The 25,593-nt window shown below is 37.9% G+C and overlaps 1 protein-coding gene and 1 pseudogene across 3 annotated transcripts in view; one reads left to right on the top strand and one right to left on the bottom strand.

Moving 5' to 3' along the window:
- Window positions 1-25,593, bottom strand: part of GLCE (glucuronic acid epimerase) — a 115,317-nt gene that overhangs the window by 70,442 nt on the left and 19,282 nt on the right. The gene's annotated exons all lie outside the window — the stretch shown is intronic.
- On the top strand, window positions 469-1,077 carry LOC113908759 (annotated as a pseudogene).

Genomic DNA, 25,593 nt, shown 5'->3' with positions numbered 1-25,593 from the left:
TGGGGACATTCTCCAAAATACCTAACTAGTATTAATACTCAAAATTAGTAAGGTCATGAAAAACAAAAGACAGACTAAGAAACTGCCACAAACCGTAGGAGACTAAGGAGACTTAATAAATGCAATGTGGAATCCTTGGAACATAAAAAGGAGACTAGTGGAAAATGTGACAAAATCCGAGTTTAGGATGTGGAATTTGGTTAACATTAAGGTACCTATGTTGGTTTCTTCATTTTGATAAATGTACTTGGTTTTGGTTTTATAAGATGTTGTCATTAAGCTGGGTGAGGGCCATACAGGGATCCTCTGTATTATCTATGCAACTTTTCTACAAATCTAAACTATTCCAAAATAAAGCTTCTATTATTTAAAAAAAAATGGACAAAACACTTGGACAGACCCAAAAAGAATATATGTATAGTAAAAAAGCACATGACAAAGTGTTTGATATCATTAACTATTAGGAAAATGCAATTTAAAATCATTATCAGATATCATTCCAAATCTATTAGAACGGCTATAATTAAAAAAAAAAAAAAACCACTTGCAGATGCCGCTGCCCGAGAGCTGCCTGTGCCCACCCAGCCATGGTCACCCCATTGTGTTCTTTGATATCATTGCAGACAGCAAGCGCTCTGGCCACATCCCCTTCAAGCTGTTTGCAGAGCTCCAAAGACAACAGAAAACTTTTGTGCTCTGAGCACTGGGGAGAAAGGATTTGGTTATAAAGGTGCCTGCTTTCATAGGCTTATTCCAGGATTTACATGCCAGGGTGGTGACTTCACATGCCATAATGGCACTGGCAGCAAGTCCATCTATGGGGAGAAATTTGATGATGAGAATTTCATCCTGAAGCACACAGGTCCTGGCATCTTATCCATGGCAAATGCTAGACCCCGCAAAAACGGTTCCCAGTTTTTCATCTGCACTGCCAAGACTGAGTGGTTGGATGGCAAGCACGCGTTCTTTGGCAAAGTGAAGGAGGGCATGAATATTGTAAAAGCCATGGAGCGCTTTGGGGCCAGGAATGACAAGACCAGCAAGATGATCACCATTGCTGACTATGGACAAATCTAACAAATTTCACTTGTGTTTTATCTTAACTACCAGACCATTTCTTCTGTAGCTCAGGAGAGCACCCCTTCACACCCACCTGTTTAAAATATCCTATCATCTTTGTGTTCTCACTGCAATTCTATAGGTTTCATGTTTTCCTTACTCCCCTCCAAGTCTAGATGGATTACAGTTAAGTTTATGATTATGAAATAAAAACTAAACAAACAAAAGAATGACCATCCCAAGTGCTGGCAAATAGGGAGAACAACTAGAACTATCACACATTGCTGATGGGCATATAAAGTGTTACAACCAATTTAGAAAACAGTTTGGCAATTTCTTATTAAGTAAAATTATACAATTACCAACAATCTCACTACTATGTATTTACCCAAGAGAAGTGAAAACTCGCATTCACAAAAGCCAACAAACAAATATTTATAACATCTTTATTCAAAATAGCTACAAACTTGAAATACCTCAAAGTCCTTCAATGAATTAAGGGATAAACTATGGTACATCCATACAATCAAACACTACTCAGCAATAAAAATGAATGAAATAATGATATACAAGTTAGGTGAAATCTTAAGGCACTATGCTGAGTAAATGCACGTGTAACTATCTCAAATAGCTATATACTTTATGATCCCATTTAGTGGCCATTTTTGAAAAGACAAAATTATATGACAAAGTGGTTGCCAAGGGTATTGGGTGAGATAGAGTACAACTACAAAGGGACAGCATAAGGGAGTTTTATGAACTAATGGAACTATCCGGATATCTAAATACTGACTGTGATGACAGTTACATGAAAATCTACACACGTTAAAGTTCATCAACTGTACACACACAAAGTCAATTTTACTGCATGTTCATTAAAAAATTAATTTCTGATACTTAAACAAATAACCTTTAAGTCATCAAGATTTTTCCAGGATATTTAGTTTGGATTTTACAGTCTATAAAAATCCTCTCATTTATTCTGGCTACTTTTAAGATAGAACAAATGACAAATTTCTCAACTCAGCCCTAAAATATAGAATCACTGGGGGATCAATTCCTCTAGTCAGTGCGTCACCTGCAAAGGAGTCTAATCTAACAATCACAATCCCACCTAATTGAAGAGTAGATCCTGACATGTACTTAACGGCATCATAAAAGAACTTTCATTTATTTTTTTAAAAAGAATACTGATTTATAGCCAGAGAATTCCAGGGAGGGGGAAAAAAGGTGATTAATTCTACTTCAAATGCATTGAGAACATTCTAAAAATTGGAGAATAAAATAATCATTTGTTTCCACCTTTATTATCAGGGGAAAATTGTTTTACCTGAATACGAAAAAGGTGAAGCTAGGATGTAAATCAGGTAACATAATATTTCAGAATTCTACTCTTTTGCAAGAGTTTTACTTCAACTAATATAGTACTACTATAAGCTTCCATTATACTATACACATAGCACAAAACATTCAAATCCATACAATTGGTTTAAATTTAAAAATCTACATAGAAAGGCACTACCTCTCCTGAAAACACCTTTATTATTATTTAATCTTTCTGATTCCTAGGTTTATCTTAGGTGTTATTTTTTTTAAATCATATTCAGGCAAATATTTTATTTAAATAAAACTCACTAATTACTTTTTTTTCAAAGGATACAGCTATTCTCAGTTGTGCTAGTAAATTTAGCAACAATTTTACATTGCTATACTTTGTTTAAAAGAATCGGAGATTTTTTTGAAAAGCCAATCTCCAACTGCACTAATTTCAAATGGAAAACAAAAACCTCTGTAAGGAACAGTTTTTACCTTAAGGCTTTTGTTTTCCTAATATTACATTCAATTAGAAGTGAAATGGCCTGCTTCAGAATTTAGGTTTATTTTCCCCAGAAACACATTTGGAAAAATTAATGACTTACATCTGAAACCATATCCTTTCAAACTGAAGCCATTTTTATGTAGCCACAGTAATAGGTCACTAAGGCCAGTTTAGTTTTAACACCCACTAAAACAGCGCCTACTGCAAATCAGTATGCTTATTCCTCCATGTAATCTTCTCAGTAAATGTTCAATTTACTAAACCAAGGCTGCTTTAGTAATTCAAATCTGACGTCTAAAGATGCAAATATACCTGTCAAAAGCTTTCGGTAAATCAGTAAATTCCATCTCTCTGTGGCATTGCGTGTATTTAAGTCACTGCTACATTTTAATGTCCAAAACCACAGAGGATTTTTTTCCCTTCTCTTTTTACAAAAATCAAAAGAACCTCAGTTATTTTCATTATTATGTTGTTATACTTCCAGCCTCCTTCAAAAGTTTCCCTTTAATAAGAATTTTTGCCTATGAACGAAATCTGACAGGATGCTACACTTGCCTAGACACTGAAGCATTAAAAAAAAAATGCCCACAGAAATCAACATTATCTGTTAACGCTTTCATTTACAGTGCATTAAACCACCTCTATAAAATAAAAGTAGCTATCACCTTCCTTGACCCACACTAAAATCACCCAAACTTAATAGGACAATACCCACCTTAACATAAGCAAATGAAATGAATTTTTCATCCACTGTTCTAAAATTTCTTTTATCAGAAATAAAATTTTGTGTAAATATACTTAGGCTACTTGTTTGGAGACATGAAGAGTCATATGGATAAGATATCCATAAATAATGTTAAACTGCCAAAGAATCATGAAGGAATTTTGGTTGGAGCTCTGTATGTACCAAAATTAAGAAGATGCCCTAAGACCCCATGTGACATTTACGCTTTGGAGCTCAAACCTGTGTAACAAATATATTTAACCACTTGCCAATTGTTCTGATAAAAAGTTCTGTGATGATCAAGTTTGAAATTGATGCTGGTATATTATCTATAAACCTCACATACCCATGCTTATTCCAACCCATCATTACTAAAGTTCCTCACTGCTGCTCTGGGACATTACATAGCACAGAATAATCTTGACCATCACTGAAAAAATTAAGAACTGTCTTTAAAAGTCTTTGAACAGGGACGCCTGGGTGGCTTAGTCAGTAAAGTGTCTGCCTTCGGCTTGGGTCATGATCCCAGAGTCCTGGGATAGAGCCCCGCATTGGGCTCCTTGCTTGGCGGGGAGGCTGCTTCTCCCTCTACCTGCTCTACCTGCTGCTCCCCCTGCTTGTGCTCTCTCTCTGACAAATATATAATCTTTTAAAAAATTTTTTTTTAAAAGTCTTTGAACAATTGGTAAGAATCCTGTGGTCTTTCACAAAAAAACAGACTGACACTCAGCACACAGCAGGAGCACAACAGGGAGTTGTGTATGGAGAAGATAACTCTAGGCATAGTAAACAGATAGTCAATCTCTTTCATTATCTTATTTTTATTCATTCATTTTTCCCCCTATTATTTTAAGAGGCTATCCATCCATGGAAAAGCCATATTGAGAAGTTTATTTTAATGTGCTTCAGGGTTGGCAATTCTTCATTATCTATTGATGAATACAGGGATTAAAGCAACTGCTGATTTTTTTTTAATTGGGTAGGTACTTTCTGGCTGTCGAACCCAGGGAAAAAAAGCAAAAGTGCCAATTTATATGATGACAGCATTTATAAAGCTGCCTTTAGCACCTTGGAGTTTTAACTCAGAAAAGGAAGATGGAGTACATGGTAATTCTTAAGGCCTTTACAAAATTCTTCAGTAGGTATCTGATTAAATCTTAACCTGTCATCTGAGTCTGGATTGAACTCAAAATTCCTCACTGCTTTTAGAGTAGAAAATATCAGGAAAGAGAGATAAGTCAGGTTTCTAACAACGCAAAGGAAAACCAAAGTAAGCCTTTGTGAACAGTATCTGTTAAGCATCTAAGAAGTAAAACATTGGTCTAGTGGTGGGATGAGGAAAGGGCCACGACAAGGAACACCAGTACCTGCTTTCAAAGAACTTAATGTAAATACGAAGTACATGAAGAATCCTTTATAAAGCACTGCTGTTTCGCTTGTTTTTATAAAAGTATGCTGCTATATACATACAGGCAGGGCAGGGAATGTGTCTTGCCTTGTTTATCACAATAGCACCAGTGCCTATAGCAATGCCTGACACAACGCAAGCAATCAAAAATTATTTGTTGGACAAATGAATACTTTCAACAGCTATGTCAATACTGACTTGCTTTCCTTAACTCCAATGACCTAGCCCCTTTTGACAGACTGAACAGCCCTCCAAAGATATCCTTGCTCCTTTCCCTCCTACCCCCAGCCTAGCTATCCCTACATGGCAAAAAAGACTTTCAGTTATAACTAAGATTAAGGATGCTAAAATGGGGAGGTTGGCCTAAATTATCCAAGTGGGTCCAATTTAATCCTTTAAAGTGGAAGGGGGGCGCGCCTGGGTAGCTCAGTCATTAAACGTCTGCCTTCGGCTCAAGTCATGATCCCAGGGTCCTGGGATCGAGCCCCGCATCGGGCTCCCTGCTCAGCGGGAAGCCTGCTTCTCCCTCTCCCACTCCCTCTGCTTGTGTTCCCTCTCTCACTGTCTCTGTCAAATAAATAAATCTTTAAAAAAAATAAAAATAAAAAAATAAAGTGGAAGAGGAAGACAAAAGGTGGATCAGAGAGATGAGACAGGAGGAGGAGGAAATACCTTAAAGGGCGTTGACCTGTTGTTGCTGGCTTTTAAAATAGAGGAAAGAATGCCATGAGCCAAGGAATGAGGGTGGTCTTTAGGGTCTGAGAAGGGTCCTCATCTGACAGCCAGCAAGGCAACGGGAACGTCAGCCCTACAACTGCAAGGAAGAGACTGCTACCCTGCGGAAATCTTGATTTTAGCCCAGCTGGACCCTCGTGTTGTCCTACTGACCTACAGAAAGTAAGATAATAGATTTCTGTTGTTTAAGCCACAAAGTCTGCAGTGATTTGCCCCTGCAGCAATAGAAAACAAAACAAAACAAAACCCTCTAACCTCTACTCTAGCAACCTGAATGTATAGTCTCTTGCCATCACCTTGACGCTACTTCAAAGATCTCAAATCCTTAAATGCTTCAATCTGATCACAATCTCCTATTAACTCTTCTACTTCATGCTGCTGGTACCTGTCATTATGAAGGAAATATCTTGTCTAAAGGAAGGGATATCCTGAAACAAAATGCGTTGTTTACCAATCCCAAATTCTATTTTCTAGTTACAATGCTCAGTCAGCATCCTACCAAAGAGTGCATGACTGCCCCCACAGAATGGTTATGATAAAACTGCAAATTTCACATTCCTTGCAACATACAGTACCAAGGACGTACACAGAAATGTGTTATTAAACAACCCAGTGTGTCAAATCCGGACTAACTTACTTTCAAAGGAAAAGCCTTTTGTTTTTAAATCTGGAACCATTTCTTTGCCTCTTTATATTTATACACTTGCTCTAAAATATTAAAAAAAACCTCATAAACAATCTGTTTAACAGTAATTAGAATTTTATCTAGTTAAAACAACAGCAGATCATGCCACAACACAGATGGCAGAAGACTTTCTCCTTGCCTGATCAGTGTCAAAGAACTGTTCTCCTATTTCATGATTAAGAGGAATTCTGTTGCAGGCTCTCCTCATTTACAAAACACATGCTTGTGGAAGGACAGCTTTATTAAGAAAGCCTTTGTTCAGCAGAACTCTTGGCTATTTCTCAATGTAAAGATTTTTCTAACTGCCCAGATAAAACCTAGCCAAATATATGATTAAGGAATCAGAATGGATGGAAAGCTGTACTATTGATTTCATTCTGGTTCCAAGTCCTTAACCACACTCATTCCTTGTGGAACAGGTTTCCAAACTTGGAGCTTTTAAAAATCCCAATGTTCAAAAAAAAAAGAAAAAAAGAAAAATCCCAATGTTCAACTTATACCCCATACCAATGAACTCAGAATATCTGGGGAATGGGACCAGGCATAAGTATTTTTAAAGATCCCAAAGTGGTTCCAGTATGATTTATGATTAGCAGTGTGGCATGGTACAGTGCACTTTATGGAATTGGCAGCCTGGGTTCTGGCACTGGCCCTGCCACCAGCAAGTTTGGGTACATCACTGACTGGGTAGCCATTTCCTCATCTGTAAAAAGATAAGGCTGGGTAAGTTATTGCTAATATTGAACATGTTATGAGTCTAGGATGAGATTCCTTAGTTCTCTTCTAAAGATTAAACTGCCTCAATTTTAAATGCACCCCCCCACCAAAATCCAAATCTGTGACCTGATACTTTTTCCAGCCTTTAATTAAGAGCTTATTTTTGTAAAGAAAGATTATTTTATAATAGGGATCAAATTTATCTATGCTTCAACTGCTCAGATTTTGATACATTATGTCTATCCAGGTCATAAAGTAGTATATGGACTGGGAATGATGGGAACCTTGAATGATCTCAAAATACAGCTTGCTATTAGACTACTTCTTGAATTCCCATTAAGTTATATACTACATGTATTCTGATTTTCCTAAGTAGCATTCCTGGTTTTATTTGGGTCACAGGGGCATCATATGATTTTTACCTTTTCACTAATGTTAACTTATTTCATAAAAGCAAAGCATTAAGGACGTGGGAAAACAGGGATTGGGAGAACCCTCGGGTAGCAGCTGTGTCTGACAGTGTCAGACTGAGTCCTCGCCCTTGCCAGCCCTCTCACAGATGTATGCTACCAGACATGAGGGCGCCTGGAAAAAAGGCTAATCCATTCAACATGTTAAGCACCTCATAGTACCAGGGTTTGGGGACAGGGCGGCACACTTCTAAAATGGACCTCCAATGATCCCTGCATTCATGGTACTCACATGCTTGTGTGATTCCCTGTTCCGCTGAGTGTGGGCTGGGCCTAGTGACTTCCTTCGAAAGGAGAGAATAGGGCAAAAGTGAAGGGATGTCACATCTGTGATTAGGTTAAAAAGATTCTGATGCCCTACTTGCTAGCACTCTCTTCTGCTAGTACTCTTTCTTGCCCTCCTGCTTACTTGCTCTGAGGGAGATACTCTGGAAAGGTCCACGTGGCAAGGGACCAAGGGAGGCCTCTGACCAACAGCCCAACAAGGAAATGAATCCTGCTAACAACCATGTGAATGAGCTAGGAAGTGGATCCTTCCGCAGTAAACTTTCAGATGAGACTGCAGGCCCGGTCAGCACACTGACTGTGGCCTTGTAAAAGACCCACCTAAGCCATCCCTATATTCCTGACCTACAGTGAGATAATGTGGTTTTGAGCTGCTAAGTTTTGAAGGCAATTTATTAGGCAGCAATAGATAATATAGGCACATAACAATGAACAAAAACACTGTACTGAAGGAAACAAGAGTTGAGTAATGAGTAGGATCAAGGTACCAAAATCTGGTAATGGGTGAGAGACATGGACATAAATGTAATAAAGTGTTTTAAGCACTCTGACAGAAGTATATATATGCAGGGTATGGTGGGGACATAAGAAAGGGTTTGTTTTTGGAAGGGCACAGGCAATGAAGTTCTTTGAAAGGGAGGAATGTGAGTTATAAGCATGAAATATAACGGTCAGTTTGGAAAACTATAGGTAATCTGGTAAGTCTGGAACACAGGAGGGCAGAGATGATTATTAATCCTTCAACTTCAAAAATGTGCAAACATTTATAGGTAGCATAAGAGTCGAAGAGCTCTCTAGTATTGTACATAGTATAACTTTAGTTATATTAATAAACCCTCAACCTCCACTAGATTACAGAACATCATCTTATTATGGAATAATATCACTAATTATGAATAAATGGTCCATGCTCCAAGACAGGACTCAGTGAGGGCCAATCTTTCCACCTGTTTCCTAGATCCCAATTCCCCTCCACCTATGCTTCAGCAATGACCTCTTCTCTTTACTGCATTGTCAAATACTCCCTCTCTACTGGGTCATTCCCACCCCATATTTAAAAACAAAATTAAAAGGCATCTGGGTGGCTCAGTTGTTAAGCATCTGCCTTTGGCTCAGGTCATGGTCCCAGGGTCTTGGGATCAAGTCCCACATCGGGCTCCCTGCTCTGCGGGAAGCCTGCTTCTCCCTCTCCTACTCTCCCTGCTTGTGTTCCCTCTCTTGCTGTGTCTCTCTCTGTCAAATAAATAAAATCTTTAAAAAAATAAAACAAAAATAAAATTCCCTTACTCTATATGCCGTGTGTGTATAGCTCCCCCTTTATAATAAAATTAAAAAGTGTTGTCAATACTCACCATCTCATCTCCTCTTGAATCCGTCAACCAGGTTTTACTCTCCATCTATGTCAAACTTGCCCTTAATAAAGTCAATAATGACTTCCACATTGCTAAATACAATAATCAGTTCTCACTCTTCCTCTTACTTTCCCTATGACCAGCAGCTAATACAAACAGTAACTTCTCCTATAAAATGCATGGCTCCCAGAACACACAAATCTCCTGGTTTTCATCTTTCTTATTCTCTTTTGCTGGTTCATTTCTCTTCCCCCTAATTATAGAATGTTCTAGACTTCAGTCCTTGGACCTCTTTCTTGTATGATACTGTAATTTATAAAAAGAAATATATATTTGGTCTTCACCGTTTCTGGCATGAAGCTCCTAAAACTCTTGGAATTTTGGAATTTCCTAAGAGATTGAGAACAATAAAGGTGTCTTTTGTTATGTTAATGAGGTGACTTAGAAAGCACCAAGGAAAGGAGCTGGTTATAGGAAGACCAACCCTGGATTCAGAGGGTTGAAATTTTCAGTCCCACCCACTTGACCTATGGAAAAGGAGAGAGAGGGTCAAGTGGCTGGAGGTTCAATCAATCACCAATGGCCAATGATTTAATCAATCATGTCTATGTAATGAAGCCTCCATAAAACACACAATAGGAGGAGTTTAAAAGAGCTTCCAGGGTGGTGAACATATGGACACTTGGAAAGAGTGGTGTGTTCCCTGAGGGCACAGAAGCTCTGCACCCTTTCTTCATATCTTGCCCTATGCATCTCCTTCCACCTGGCTCTTCCTGAGTTATATCCTTTTATAAGAAACCAGTAATCTGTAAGTAAAGTGTTTTGAATTCTGTTAGCCACTCTAGCATAAATTAACCAAACTCAAGAATGGAGGGTCACTGGGAATATCTGATCTATAGCTGGTGGGTCAGAAGCACAGGTTAATAACCTGGACTTGCATCTGGCATCTGAAAGGGGAATTAGTCTTGTAGGACTGAGCCCTTAACCTGTGTAATCTGATGCCATCTCTAGACAGATAGTTAGAATTGAGTTGAATTGTAGGATATCTAGCTGGTCTCTCAAGAACTGCTTGGTGTGGGGAGAAAAACGCAGTCTGGAATTGGGTACAGAACAGTACTTCCATCTACATTCACTCTCTAGGTGGTCTCCTCCAATATGAGGGCTTTAAATACAATCTCCAAACTGACAACTCCCCAAATTATTCACTGGTAGATAAACAGCCTTGTCGTCTCTCCATAATTGTCTTCTAATACATCCAAACTGCCTACTCAACATTTACTTGGAATTTAATAAGCATTTCTTAGCAGATTCAAAACCAAACATCTGGAGTGCCTGGGTGGCTCATTTGGTTAAGTGTCTGCCTTCAGCTCAGGTCATGATCTCAGGGTGCTGGGATGAAGCCTGTGTCAGGCTCCCTGCTCCCTCTCTTGCCCCTCCCCCCACTCATTCTCTTGCTCTCTCTCTCTCTCTCTCTCATATAAATAAAATCTTTAAAAAAAACAAAAACCAAACTCCTAATTAACCTCACCACCACCCAACCCACAAACTTGCTCCTCCTTCCACAGTCTTCCATCTTAGTAAATGGTAACTATAAGCTTCTAATAGCTTAGGCCAAAACATGTTAGCCCTGCTTTCCCTCTCCCCCTTATTTCCTATCAGCAAAACCTGTTGACTTCACTTTTAAAATAGAATCCAACCATTTTTCATCATCTCCACTGCTACCAAGCACACAAAGATTATTGCAATAGTCTCCTAAATGATCTATTTCTGCCTCAAACCCCCCACTCGCCCACCACTGGTGATAATTTAAAAAAAAAAAAAAAAAAGGCCATGTGATCACTCTGCTCAAAATTGTCTAAAGGCCTCCTTTTTTCAGATTAAAAGGGAAAGTCCCCCAAAGTTCAATTAACTAGCTTGCCATTACTTCTCTGACCTCATCTAATATTCTCCCCTAGGCTCACTCTACTCAGTCACACTGGCCTCCTCCCTGTTCCTTGAACACACGAGGCACATTTTCCTTAGGGCCACTGAACTTGCTTTTACCTTGGAACAGGAATACTCTTCCCTGAGATAGCTTTTTGTATAGAATCCTCCTTCATGTCTTTGCTCAATCGTTCCCTTTTTCTCTGGCCTGCCCTCCTCCAATCCCCATGCCTCCCAATATTCCCCATCCCCTTTCCATCTCTTATTTTTCTCTACAGTACCTATTGTTATCTGGCATACTATGTATCTCATCTGTTATTTTCTGTCTCCCTTCACTAGAATGTAAGCTCCACAAGAACAGGAATTTTTGTCTATTTACTGTTGTACGCTGCTCTAGAACATTGCCTGACAATAGTAGGCACTGTATTAATATTTTTGTTCAATGAATGAATGAACCAACCAAGGGGATTCTCCCACCGATCCATTCTAATATCGTTAGGGGAATAATCTGAATAATTTCAAAGGTACCAAAATATTACGTGCATATTTCAATCATTATGATTTAAGTTCTGGCAGATTTAAGTCCCTAATTATATTCATATCGGGCTCACATTCGTTTGCATTCCCTTGGATGCATACTAATTACATGGGGAAGAGTACTGCAGAATCATCTTAAACAAGGAGAACCCAGATTGAGGTTTTTTTTTTAAGATTTGTTGATTTGAGAGAGAAAGAGAGAGAGGAAGGGAGGGAGGGCAGAGGGAAACGGGAATCTCAAGCAGACTCCACACCAACCGTGGAGACTGAGTCAGGGCTCCATCTCACGAGCCCGAGATCACGACCTGAGCCAAAAGCAAGAGTTGGACGCTCAATGGAATGCGCTCCCCAGATTGATTTTTAAAAATAATTTTCCACAGGGGCACCTATGGAGGCTCAGTAGGGGCTCAGTAGGTTAAGAGTCTGCCTTTGGCTCAGGTCATAATCCTGGGACTCTGGGATCAAGCCCCTGCTCAGTGGGAGCCTGCTTCTCCCTCTCCCTCTTCCTCTACCCTCCACTTGTTCTCTCCCTCTCTCTCTAATAAATAAAATCTTTAAAAAAAATTTCTCTCTATAGATAATCCAAAGTGGAAAATCCACACACAATATTTCACAGAATATAACTGTTAAGAATTTGCAAAGTCTAGGAGTAGAGCGGAAGTAAACATTTCAATCAAATTTTACTAGTATAAAAAAAACTTTAAGATTTTATAAACTTTGTCATTGGTAATTTATAACCTTTGCATAATACAGTATCATGTATTTTCCATCTATACTCCGACCTACCTTTTCCTTTTTCTAAACTATCAGTGATAAAAGCAATGAACTATTTAGATGAAACTAACAGATTCTCAATGAACAGGACTTGATGGAGCTGAGATAAAATTTTTTATAACTATATTTTTATATTTGTATTTGTGTAATGTTTTACACATTTTCCAAAATGCTTTCACATCTTTATGATCTTTATGCTGATATGTACAATAAGCAAGCAGCTATTATCACACCCTCACCCACCTCCCACCTACTTACACACACTTTATAGATGGAAAAAAATTGAGTCTTAAAGAGATTAACTGACTTGCTTAGGGGCACAAAGCTATATAAGTGGTTCAACCTGGACTGTAACCAAGTTCTTTCCAATCCAAGTCTACTGTTTTCTATCACAACGTATTACCTCACCCAGTGATTAAAGAAAGGTACCACTGCTTAAGTCTACAAAACTTGACTGCAAAAGCGTCTTCCTTCAGGATTGGATATTTTCACATTCCAACCTATTATAAAATGCTTTTTGCAGGTGGTACAAATGTGGTAACATTCTCACAAAAGAAATGAGAAAAAGCCCAAGAAGTCAGTAAAATCGAGTAAAGAAAACTCAGTATCCAAAGCAGTAGTAACATGAGATTAATGGTTATTCTCCGCACACAAGATCAGTTAAGCATCTGCTTTCGGCTCAGGTCATGATCTCAGGTCCTGGGATCGGCCCCACATCGGGCTCCCTGTTCAGTGGGGGTCTGCTTCTTCCTCTCCCTCTCTGCTCTCTCTCTCAAGTAAATAAATAAAATACTTAAAAAAAAATAAAAACAAAAAAATAAATTAGTCTTACCGTAAAGGCAATTCTGGGTTTGCCCTGAAACTGCTTAAAAACAAGCCATGAAAGGATCAAACTTACCTGCAAGTAATTTAGCAGTTTACCATAAAAATTCTGACATTCTTTAATGTAATACAACAAAACCCAGCAAACAACATAAAACAATGATGAGCATACAATAATCAAAAATACAATAATCATACAATAATCAAAAATTATTATAAAATACAGCATAAAAATAGGTTTATGAATAAGCAACAAAAATGTGACCCATGAACTAGAAAACCATAGCAATATTAACAGAACCAGAAATGAAAGAGATGAGCAAATCAGGAGATGAAGCTACTAGAGCAGCTAAAATAAATATATTTGCTCAACAACATGATAGAATATCTGAATATAATGAGACAAGGAAACCTATAAAAACGAACCAAATGGAACTTCTTGAAAATGAAATATAATGAAATGAAAAATACCTGAAATAAAAATATAACTGGAAGGGATTTATAGTAGATAAGCCACTGCAGAAGTAAACCTGGAGACTGAAGAAGAAAACTACTCAAAAAAGGAGAGAGAGGGGAAACAAAGATGTTCCCCTCCCCCAAATGAACAGACTCAGTGACCTGTGGGACAGTAGCAGCAGTCTAACATATGTTCAACTGAAGCATGAAAACAAAAGAGATGGAGCAATGTTGGAAAAAGTAATGGCTGAGAAAATTTCAATTTGTTGAATACCTCAAATTTACAGTTCCAAGAAGTCCAAGGAATCCCACACAGGATAAACACAAATATACCTTCACACGTACACATAAAGTACATCATAAACCAATTACTGAAAACAGCGATGAAAAATCTTAAAAGCAGCTGGAGGAAAAAAGGTACATTACATACAATGGAGCAAAGACAAGAATCGCCACAAATTTCTCCTCAGAAGGCATCCAAGCCAGAAGACAACAAAATAAAATCTTTAAAGTGCAAAAAGGTAAAGACAAGGTGACCTACTATGCAGAAGAGAGTTAACATAGCAAGTTCAAGACTGCTATCCTTAGAAAACATTGCCTAACTAATACAGGTGGTTTACTGTACCTACAGTGTTTGTGTAAACAATATGATTGATGCTAAACACCCGCTTTCCTTCTGGGAGACTGGTCTTTTGGTGCATGCTAGGCAGAGGATGCTCATGTAACCAACTCTCAATAAAAACTTCGGACACTGAGTCTCTAATGGGCTTCCCTGTTAGACAACATTTTTCATGTGGTGTCACAATTCATTAAGAGAATTAAACAGGTCCTGTGTGACTCCACTGGGAGAAGACTCTTGGAAGTTTGTGCTTTGTTCTCTCTAGGCTTTGCTCATGCACCTTTTCCCTTTGCTAATTTGGCTTTGCATCCTTTCACTGTAATAAATCATGAGTATAACTATATATCCAGTCCTGAGAATTCTCCTAGTGAACCACCAAACCTGAAGGCAGTCCTGGAGACTCCTAACAGACTCAAAGTCAGTACTGGAAAAAATATCTTTCTGAAATGTTGATAAAATACTTTTTAGACAAATAAAAGCTGAGAGAATTTGTTACCAGGAGACTTGTACATTAAAAAATTCTGAGAAAGAATTTCTGCAGAAGAAAAATGATAAAAACATAAATCTGTACAAAGGAATGAAGAGCACTAAAATGAGTAAATATGTGAATAAATATAAAATATTTTCCTTCTCATTTTAAAAGAATAATAATCTAGTATGAGGTTTATAAAATACATAGAAGTAAAACATATGACAACATTTGGAAAAGTGATGGGATAAGGGAAAAAATACACTGTGCTTAAAGTCATACATTATACATGAAGTGATAGATTATTATTTGTAGGAAGACTGTAATAAGTTAAAGGTGCTTATTACAACCATGTCAACCACTGAAAAAGAAAAAAAAAGTTGCAGTTCATAAGGCAATAGTGGAGATAAAATCGAATACTAAAATGTACTCAATTTAAAAGAAGGTAAGAGTAAAAAAAGCAAAGAGATGGGACAAAGGAAACAAATAGCAAGATGGCAGACACAAGCCCAACCACATTATATAACACTTGACTGAAAGGAAGAGATTATCAAATTGTATAAGATGTTGTCTAAAAAGAAATCCACTTTAAATATAAAAAAACAAAAAGGTTAAAATTAAAGGATTATAAAAATATACCAGGTTACCACTAATCAATAAAGAGCTGGAATCACTATCTTAATATCAGGTAAAGTATATTTCATAGCTAAGACTATTACCAAAGACAAATAGGGTCATTTCATAATGATAAAGGAATCGATTTAATCATGAAGATGCAAGAATTCTACAGAGCTTCAAAATACATAAGGCAAAAACTGATACAATTGCAAGAAAGAATAGACAAATCCACAATTATTGTCCATGATTTCAACACTACTGTCTCAATATGTGACAGAACAAGTACACAGAAAATGAGTAAGGATACAGCAGACCTGAACAATACTATCAACCAACTCGATCTAACTGAATTTAAAGAACATTCCATCAACAGCAGAATATACATTACTTTCAAGTACACACAGAACCATTACCCAAGAGACTACATTCTGAGCCATAAAACCATTCTCAATAAATTTTAAGAACTTTGTCATAAAAAATATATTCTATTATCACAATGGAATTAAATTAGAAATTAAAATCTGAACATCTTTAGAATCCCCAAAAATCTAGAAACTAAATGACACTCTATCTTAAAAAAAAAAAGTCTGAAATCAATGACCTAAGCTTCCACCTTAAGAAATTAGTAACAGAAGAGCAAAATAAACCTAAACAGTAAATTAAGTGTTCTCTCCTTTTCTGTAAAAAAAAAAAAAAAAGCAAGCAAAAGATGAGCGGGGGGGGGGGGGGGGGGGGGGCGGTAAGGAGAATAGAAGGTCAGGACAACAAAACAGAAAACAGGTGGGAAAAAAAAGTCAGTAAGACCCAAAGCTAATTTTTTGAGATTAGTAAAACACAAAATGGTAAGGACACTTTGGAAGACAGTCTGGCAGTGTCTTATAAAACGAAACATATTCTTATACAATCCAGCATTCATACTCCTTGGTATTGACCCAAATGAGTTGAAAATGTATCTCCACACAAAAACCTAGACGTTAATATTTATATAAGCCTTATTTATAATTGTCAAAGCTTGAGGGGCGCCTGGGTGGCTCAGTCGTTAAGCATCTGCCTTCGGCTCAGGTCATGGTCCCAGGGTCCTGGGATCGAGTCCCACATCGGGCTCCCTGCTCAGTGGGGAGCCTGCTTCTCCCTCCCCAACCAGCTCGTATGCACTCTCTAATAAGCGAATAAAATTTTTTTTTTGTAATAAGTGAATAAAATTTTTAAACAAAATAAACAAAACTTGCAAGCAACCAAGATGTCCTTCAGTAGCTGAATGGATAAATTATGGAACATCCAGAGAATGGAATATTATTCAGAGCTTTAAAAAGAGCTATCAAGCCATGAAAAGACATGGAGGAAACTTAAATGCATATTACTAAGTGAAGGAAACAAATGTGAAAAAGCTATATACCATATGACATTCTGGAAAAGGCAAAACTATGCCAGGAGTTGGGGGAGGGAGAAATGAACAGGCGGAGCACACAATTTTTAAGGCAGTCAAACTACTCTATCTGAGGCTATAATGGTGAATACATGTCATTACACATGTGTCCAAACCCATACAACACCAAGAGTGAATCCTAAGGTAAACTATGGACTTTGGGTGATAATGATGCATCAATGTAAATTTGAGTGTTAGTGGTGGGAGAGGCTGTGCATGCATGAGAGCAGGGGTATATAGAAAAATCTGCACTTTCTACTCAACTTTGCTGGGAACCTAAAACTGCTCTCAAAAACAAAGTCTGTTTTAAAAGAAATTTTTAAGTCCATGAAACCAAAAGCTGGTTCTTTGATATAAGTAAAACTGAAAAACCTCTAACCAGACTAATCAGGAGGAAAAAAGGAAAAGAGGCAAAACACCAATATCAGAAATAGGAGAGAGAAATTATAGACATTAAAAAAATAAGGGAGGGCACCTGGGTGGCTCAGCTGGTTGAGCGACTGCCTTCGGCTTGGGTCTTGATCCCAGAGTCCCGGGAATTAGTCCCACATCAGGCTCCCCCTGCTCTGTGGAGAGCCTGCTTCTCCCTCTCCCTGCCGCTCCCCCCTGCTTGTGCGCTCTCTCTCAAATAATGAATAAAATCTTTAAAAAATAAATAAATAGGGGCACCTGGGTGGCTCAGTCGTTAAGCGTCTGCCTTCAGCTCAGGTCATGATCCCAGGGTCCTGGGATCGAGCCCCGCATTGGGCTCCCTGCTCCCCGGGAAACCTGCTTTTCCCTCTCCCACTCCCCCTGCTTGTGTTCCCTCTCTCACTGTGTGTGTCTCTCTCTCTCTGAAAAAGAAAGAAAGAAAGAGAGAGAGAGAGGGGGGAAGGAAGGAAGGAAGGAAGGAAGGAAGGAAGGAAGGAAGGAAGGAAGGAAGGAAGGAAGGAAGGAAGGAAGGAAGGAAGGAAGGAAGGAAGGAAGAAAAAGAAAGGAAAGAAAGAAAGAAGAAAGAAAGAAAGAATAAGGAAATGTTACGAACAATTCTGTCAATAAATTTTACAACTCAGATGAAATAGATAAACTCCTTGAAAGACAAACTACCAAAGCTCATTTAAGAAATAAATAGAATAATCCTGTTACCAGTTAAAGAAATTGAAATTGTAGTTCAAAATCTTTCCATAGACAGAACTCAAGGCCCAAATGGCTTCATTTTTGAATTTTACCTAAAATATAAGGAAGAAATAACACCAAACCTAAAAAACAACCAGAAAATTGAAGAGGAAGGAGGGAATACTTCTCAACTCGTTCTACAAGGCCAGCAGTGTCCTAATACCAAAACCAAAGGCATTCTAAGAAAACTACAAACCAAATCTCTCATGAATATAGACACAAAAATTCTTAACATTTCTGTAAATCAAAGGCAACAATACACAAAAAGTATAATGCATCATGACCAAGTGGTATTTTTATGAGAAAAACAAAATTGGTTTACCAGTTAAAAATGAATTAATGTTAAAAAAAAACTTTATATAAGAGTCTATCTTTTAATGTAGAATATATGTTCTCATTTTCTTATTCTTTATACACTCATGTTAACACTTTTCTTCATTTGCAAGAAGAATAAAATCTTCCTCAAAGAAAAGATGTAATAATTACATGAAAGCAGTATGAGAAATGTAATGAAGGGAGGAGTGATACAGGGTGGGAGAGTGTGATTGAGTCCTCGGTGGCAGTGAGTCCTCGGTGGCAGTAATTTTGAGGTCACTTAGTCTCTAAATTTCAATGTTTTCTTTTATAAAATGGGGACACTAATACTCTCCCATCAGGTTGAAGGAAGAATAAAGTGCATAAATGTTAGGTACTTGGTATGCTTGTACACAGTAACAAAAGTCAACATACGTTAGTTCCCTTTTCCTTTCGAAATCTATAAACAGTATTTCTCATATAAAAGAAAAACGCAAATTGCAGAACTGGTCTTCTCATTTAGAAAAGAGATTGCCCCAAATCTAACATGACAGCAGCAACTAGGTCAAAACAAAAAGATAAATGATGTCAATTCAAGAAGCATCTATGTTTTGGGGCACCTGGGTGGCTGAGTCGTTAAGCGTCTGCCTTCAACTCAGGTCATGATCCCAGGGTCCTGGGACGGAGCCCCGTGTCGGGCTCCCTGCTCCGCAGGAAGCCTGCTTCTCCCTCTCCCACTCCCCCTGCTTGTGTTCCCTCTCTCGCTGTGTCTCTCTGTCAAATAAATAGATAAAATCTTTAAAAAATAAATAAATAAAACAAATAAAATAATAATTCATCAAAAAAAGCATCTATGTTTTGTTTCATATTTTATTGTAATAAAATACAGAGAGAAACTATATTTAACATAGCTTATTAAAACATATTCAGATTCCACTTGTACATTAACCTAAGACATGATGAATATATTAAATAGTATTTTAAAAATCAAATTCCTCACCATCACCTTAATTTCATTCAACTCCAAATAGAACTTTTGCTTTTCAGAGTTCTCAGCAATGAAATGCAAATCTCCTTTGGCAATAACAATCAAACTCCACCCACATTTCTGTGGGAGACCTTAGTGTTCTTCAAAAGAATAACGTCCCAAGAAAGGAAAAATGCATTTGGGAAAACAGTCAATAACTAGAATAAATAAATAAATGCATCCATCATACCCTGCAAGCCACATAAAGCACTATAGCTTACATTTACTCTACAGCTGCTATCTTCAAAAACAGCTTTAAGGCAAAAATTTGAAGTAAAAAAATTGTAGGGAATATCTGAAAAGTTGCTACTAGGATATACTTACTAGAATCAAGCATTCAAACAGCTTTTACTCATTACAAAACATCTTTTACTCATTGAGCATCTAATTTCAAAAAACCTGCACACACCCTTATCTTCTACACTCAAAAATCTAAGATCAATTATTTACTTTTTAGGACCAGAATCTGCTGTTATTTACGTTTTCTCCCTTTAAATGCCCACTCTTTAATTAGTGTAAAAATTAAGACAATTTAAAATCGTGTCACTCTACACTTCTCACATTTCTTTCACATCATTTTATTTGACTCCCACAAGAACAACTTGGCGAGAAGAAATTTCATCTTATAAAGAAGACAGTTGAAGGTCTGAGAGATGAAGTGATTTGCCCATGATCACACATAACTGGAAAGCAGTGAAGCTAGAATTAGAACCCTAATCATAACCCAACTCACCTTCTACTTTATCACAATGCTCCAGGCAATTTTTGAAGAGAGAAAGGAGATACAAATCAAATCACTAAAGTCTCTATGTAAATGGCAGCTAAGTCAATTATCTGGAGGTGAAAGAGGTTAAAAATTATTGGTTACAAGGAGATACAGATTCAAATTTGCCAACTATCTCCAATCTTTTCACTATTTCAACATTCTCTTTTTAAATAAAGGAATGCTTAATAATTGCTGTATTGCTTTCTATGATAGAAAGCTCTGAACATGGGCAATTAAATCAATAAAATATGACTAAGTATATTTCAACTCATTATAAAAGTCTAACAGAAACCTCAGAGCATGTAGTACACAACCAAAGCAGACACTGTGACTGCTCCAATAACCATTCCACAACTCTAAGTGGCAGCAACTAGGAAAACTGACTTCAGCTCAAGGGTGGGCTTGTCCCCATCCTCACTGCCAGAAATTCAGAAATGAGGAGGACTCATGCCAAAGAGACATGAAGACAAGTTCTCTGGTAGCTTCTGGTTAAGTCTGTCCTTTCTGTCCAGAGGAAGCTGTGGGGTGTCCCATTGGATGGGGGGGCACCAAACACAGGGTGCTCTGATTGGGTGGAGGCCGGTGGCTTGGGTGGTAAAAGAATTCACCCAAGGCAGAACAAAGGAGATGAAAGTTTACTGAATTCAAGGAAGCAGCAGGCAGGGCAGCAACAGAGAGCTTGTCTATGATGGAAGACGCAGTGGTAAGGGGCCCCAGTTATAGGGCAGAGTGAGGGAGTGTGGGGACATAAGGAATTTTCCCTTTGTTTTGTAAACTTGGGAACTGTGCCTGGCTGTAACTGGTCCGTTAGAGCCTATGGTTATTTTGAGGTGGGTCTCTTAATGAGCCTGTTGGCAATGCCTGTTTGCATTTAGCTCAGTGGTCACTGTGGGCCCTTTTACCTTACTCAGGTTTCCATTGCTCAAACTTGTTGCCTAAAAGCAGCCTTTACAGATGCCAGACTTTTCTTCCTTGTAGAACATATGGTTCCTTCTTGGCAACCATCATACAACTACAGAGAAAGTCCTGCTTTGGCATAAAGCCAGTGTTATGGAGCCTCAAGAATCTGAATTCTCGGTGTCTTCAGTAAGGTAGTGACGAACTAATCCTGAAGACTACTGTCCTTTAAGACTTCCAGTTATGCTAAGCCAAAAAACTTGCTTGTTGTGTAAGGCTGTTTGAAATGGGCCTTTGATACTCACAGCCGAAAGAAGCTCAACTGAAACAGACACTGAGATAATACATCTAGCTGATGAATTACAAAAGGTGCCTAAGAACTAAAATGAGCTCCTGAATTTTTAAAAAGATTTAAGAACACTTACTCTGTTAGCAGGTAATTTAGATGTAGTAATATAAAATAAAAAAATAGAATTTTCAAAAAGAAATGGAACAACTCTATGCTTATTTTTATAATTAAAATTCTTACAATTAATTTTTAATAAAAAGTTTAATTAATAAAATCAGTAATTTTATAATTAACATTTTCTCTGACTTGGGTATTCCTGGAAGATTTAGAGGGAGGCAGAGTCCATGAGGGGGAGAGGTGTCATTATTTTGTACTGTATGCCCAACAGCTACACCTAAATTGAGGAGGTGTTTGGGAAGCTGCAACAAAAATCATTGTTAATGGTTCAGGATCAGTCTTGGCAAATATTAAACCAACTACTGATTTCAGTCTTGGGTCTGACATTCATTTTTATGAAAAATTTCTGGATGCCAAAACACAGAAAATGCTTATTAATTCTAAGTGCTACTAAAAGGAATAAGTCTACAAAAACACTGTTAAAAAGAAAACCACAGGCCCAAAATGGCATCACTTGGGCAAGGCAAGTAACCAAACCAGGGTTTTAACACCTAACCTAACTGCGGTTTCAACTTCCCACAGAAATGTAAGTCTTAACCTATCTATCAGGAATTTTTTTTTTGAAAGATTTTTTATTTATTTATTTGACAGAGAGAGACACAGCGAGAGAGGGAACACAAGCAGGGAGAGTGGGAGAGAAGCAGGCTTCCTGTGGAGCAGGGAGTCCAATGCGGTGCTTGATGCGGGGCTCGATCCCAGGACCCTCGGATCATGACTTGAGCTGAAGGCAGACGCTTAACGACTAAGCCACCCAGGCACCCCCAACAGGAATTTTTTGATAAGCACCAGCAGGTAATCTGTCACATGAGCCCCCTCTATCCCCTAAAGAAAGATGAGGAAATCCACCTAATAATACCCCTTGCCCTTCTACCTAAGGGAAGATGAACTTGCCTGGAACAATCCTTTCTTTTCTTTCACTAATAACCTTCTTGCCCCACTCTCCTTCCTATAAAAAACTTCGAGTTTGTACAGACCCTCGGAGCTCCCCTCTACTTGCTAGATGAGATGTTGCCCAATTCACAAATCACTCAATAAAGCCAATTAGATCTTCAAATTTACTCAGTTGAATTTTGTTCTTTGACAATATTAAACAGGGATACACTTAAATTCCTAAACTCCACAGCAATTTCTGCAGTTCTACAACACCAGGTACCTTCTATGTCTCTGTTTATGATATTCTCTCTCTCCTTGGGATGTTCTTCACCCCCTCAACTGGCTAAAATGACTCTTGCTCTAACCACCACTTGGCTCTCCCTTACCATGGCTTCCCAATGAAAGGGAATCAAAACAGTACACTAGGAAAAATAAACACAGAGGAAGGCAGTAATGGAGGAACTGGAGAACAAAAGGGATATATATTTTTATTAAAAAGGCCTTACCTATAAGTAGTTACTTTAAATATAAACAGTTTAGTTCTTCAATTAAAAAGCAGAGATTGGGGGTGGCTGCATGGCACAGTCATTTAAGTGTCTGCCTTAGGCTCAGGTCATGATCCCAGGGTCCCGGGATTGAGCCCCAACATTGGGTTCCCTGCTCAACGGAGAGTCTGCTTCTCCCTCTCCCTCTGCTGCTCACCCTGCTTGTGTATGCACTCCTCCCACCCTGGTCAAATAAATAAATAAAATCTTAAAAAAAAAAAAAAAGGCAGAGATTGGTAGAAAGGATTTTAAAAGATGATTGAACTATGCTGTCTATAAGAGACTCATTCTGGATCCAAAGATTCAAAGAGGCTAAAAGCAAAAAAATGAACAAAGACATTCCTTACAAACAGTAACCAAGAGAGAGCTAAAGTGGTTATATTTATATCAGACAAAATAAGGTTTAATTTTTTAAAATTATTTGAGAGAAAGAGTGCAAGCAAGAGAGCACTAGTAGGGGGAGGGGCAGTGGAGAGGGGAAGAGGGAGAGAGAGAATCCCAAGCAGACTCCAGGCTGAGCACAGGGCCCCACTCAGGGCTCCATCTCTTGACCCAGAGATCATGACCTGAGCCGAAACCAAGAGTTGGATACTTAACTGACTGAGTCACCAAGGCACCCCAGACAAAATAGACTTTAAGTCAAAAATAGTTATAAGAGACAAAGGAGGACATTATACATTGATAAAAGGTAAATCCAGCATGAAAATATATCAAATATAAACATATGCACCTAACAACAGATCCTCAAAATACATAAAGCAAAAACTGACAGAACTGATGGAAGAAACATTCTATAGTAATAGCTGGATACTGCAATATCCCACTTTCAGTAGAAAAACCAGGCAGGTAATCAGTAAGGAAAGAGAAGACTTAAGCAACAGTATAAGCTAACTAGACCTACCAGATATATACAGAATATTCCACTCAACAGCAAAACAGGGTATTCTGGAATATTCTCCTCAAGTCCACATGAACATTTTTATTTTTTTTTTTAAAGATTTTATTTATTTGACACAGAGAGAGAGCACAAGCAGGGGGAGCGTCAGGCAGAGGGAGAGGGAGAGGGAGAAGCAGTCTCCCCGCTGAGCAGAGTGCTGGATGAGGGGCTCAATCCCAGGACTCTGGGATCATGACCTGAGCCGAAGGCAAACGCTTAACCGACTAAGTCACCCAGGTGACCCACATATGAACCTTTCAAGATAAACCATAGGTAAGGCTACATATAAAAATAAGTCTCAATAAATTTAAAAGACTGAAATCATACAAAGTATATTCTCTGAACACAATAGAATAAAATTAGAACTTAATAACAGAAGGAAAACTGGAAAACTATAGATATGTGGAAACTAAACAACAAACTCTTAAACAGACTCGAACAACTAACTTATATTTATTGCAAATATCTATAGTAAAAAAAAGTTTTCAAGGCATTAATCTAACTTTACACCTTAAGGAACTAGAAAAAGAAGAGCAAACCAGTGAAAGAAAGGAAATAATAAAGATTAGCATCCAGGTAAATTAAAGAGAATAGAAAGACAACAAAGAGAATCGATGAAACCAAAAGTTGGTAGTTGAAAAGATAAAAATGACAAACTTTTAGCTAGACTAAGAAAATAACAGAGAAGACTCAAACTACTAAAATTAGAAATGAATGTGGGACACTACTGACCTTAAAGAAATAAAAAGGATCATAAAAGAATACTATGAACAACTGAATGCCAACAGATTAGATAACCTAGAGAAAATGGACAAATTCCTAAAAGACACAATCCACTGATCTATAACAAGAGAATGAATGAGTAATCAAAAACCTCCCAACAAAGAATTAACACCAATCCTTTTCAAACTCTAGCAAAAAAAAACTGAAGGAACATTTCCTAACTCATTTTAAGACACAAACATTGCCTTGATACCAAAGCCAGACAAAGATACCACAAGAAAACTATCAATGAATATCCCTTTTAAACAGAGATGCAAAAATCTTCAACAAAATACTGGTAAACTTAATCCAGCAACACATTAAAAAGACTATATGCTTTGAGCAAGTAGTATTTATTCCAAAATTGCAAAGGTAGTTCAACATATGAAAATAAATCAATGTAATACACCCTATTAATATAATGAAGGGGGGAAACATGATCATCTCAATTAATGGAAAAAAGGCATGACAAAATCCAACACCCTTTCACAAAAAAAAAATGCTCAACGACATGGATGGAACTGGAAGGTGTTATGCTGAGTGAAATAAGTCAATCAGAGAAAGACATGTATCATATGACCTCACTGATATGAGGAATTCTTAATCTCAGGAAACAAACTGAGTGTTGCTGGAGTGGTGGGGGGTGGGAGGGATGGGGTGGCTGGGTGATAGACATTGGGTAGGGTATGTGCTATGGTGAGTGCTATGAATTGTGCAAGACTGTTGAACCACAGATCTGTACTTCTGAAACAAATAATGCAACATATGTTAAGAAAAAAGAAAAAGAAGATAGCAGGAGGGGAAGAATGAAGGGGAGTAAGTCAGAGGGGGAGACGAACCATGAGAGACGATGGACTCTGAAAAACAAACTGAGGGTTCTAGAGGGGAGGAGGGTAGGGGGATGGGTTAACCTGGTGATGGGTACTAAAGAGGGCACATTCTGCATGGAGCACTGGGTGTTATGCACAAACAA

This window comes from Zalophus californianus, chromosome 6, assembly GCF_009762305.2.
Source record: "Zalophus californianus isolate mZalCal1 chromosome 6, mZalCal1.pri.v2, whole genome shotgun sequence".
NCBI lineage: Eukaryota > Metazoa > Chordata > Mammalia > Carnivora > Otariidae > Zalophus > Zalophus californianus.
Note: the sequence above shows the minus strand (reverse complement) of the source record. Positions and strands in the feature narration are given on the sequence as shown.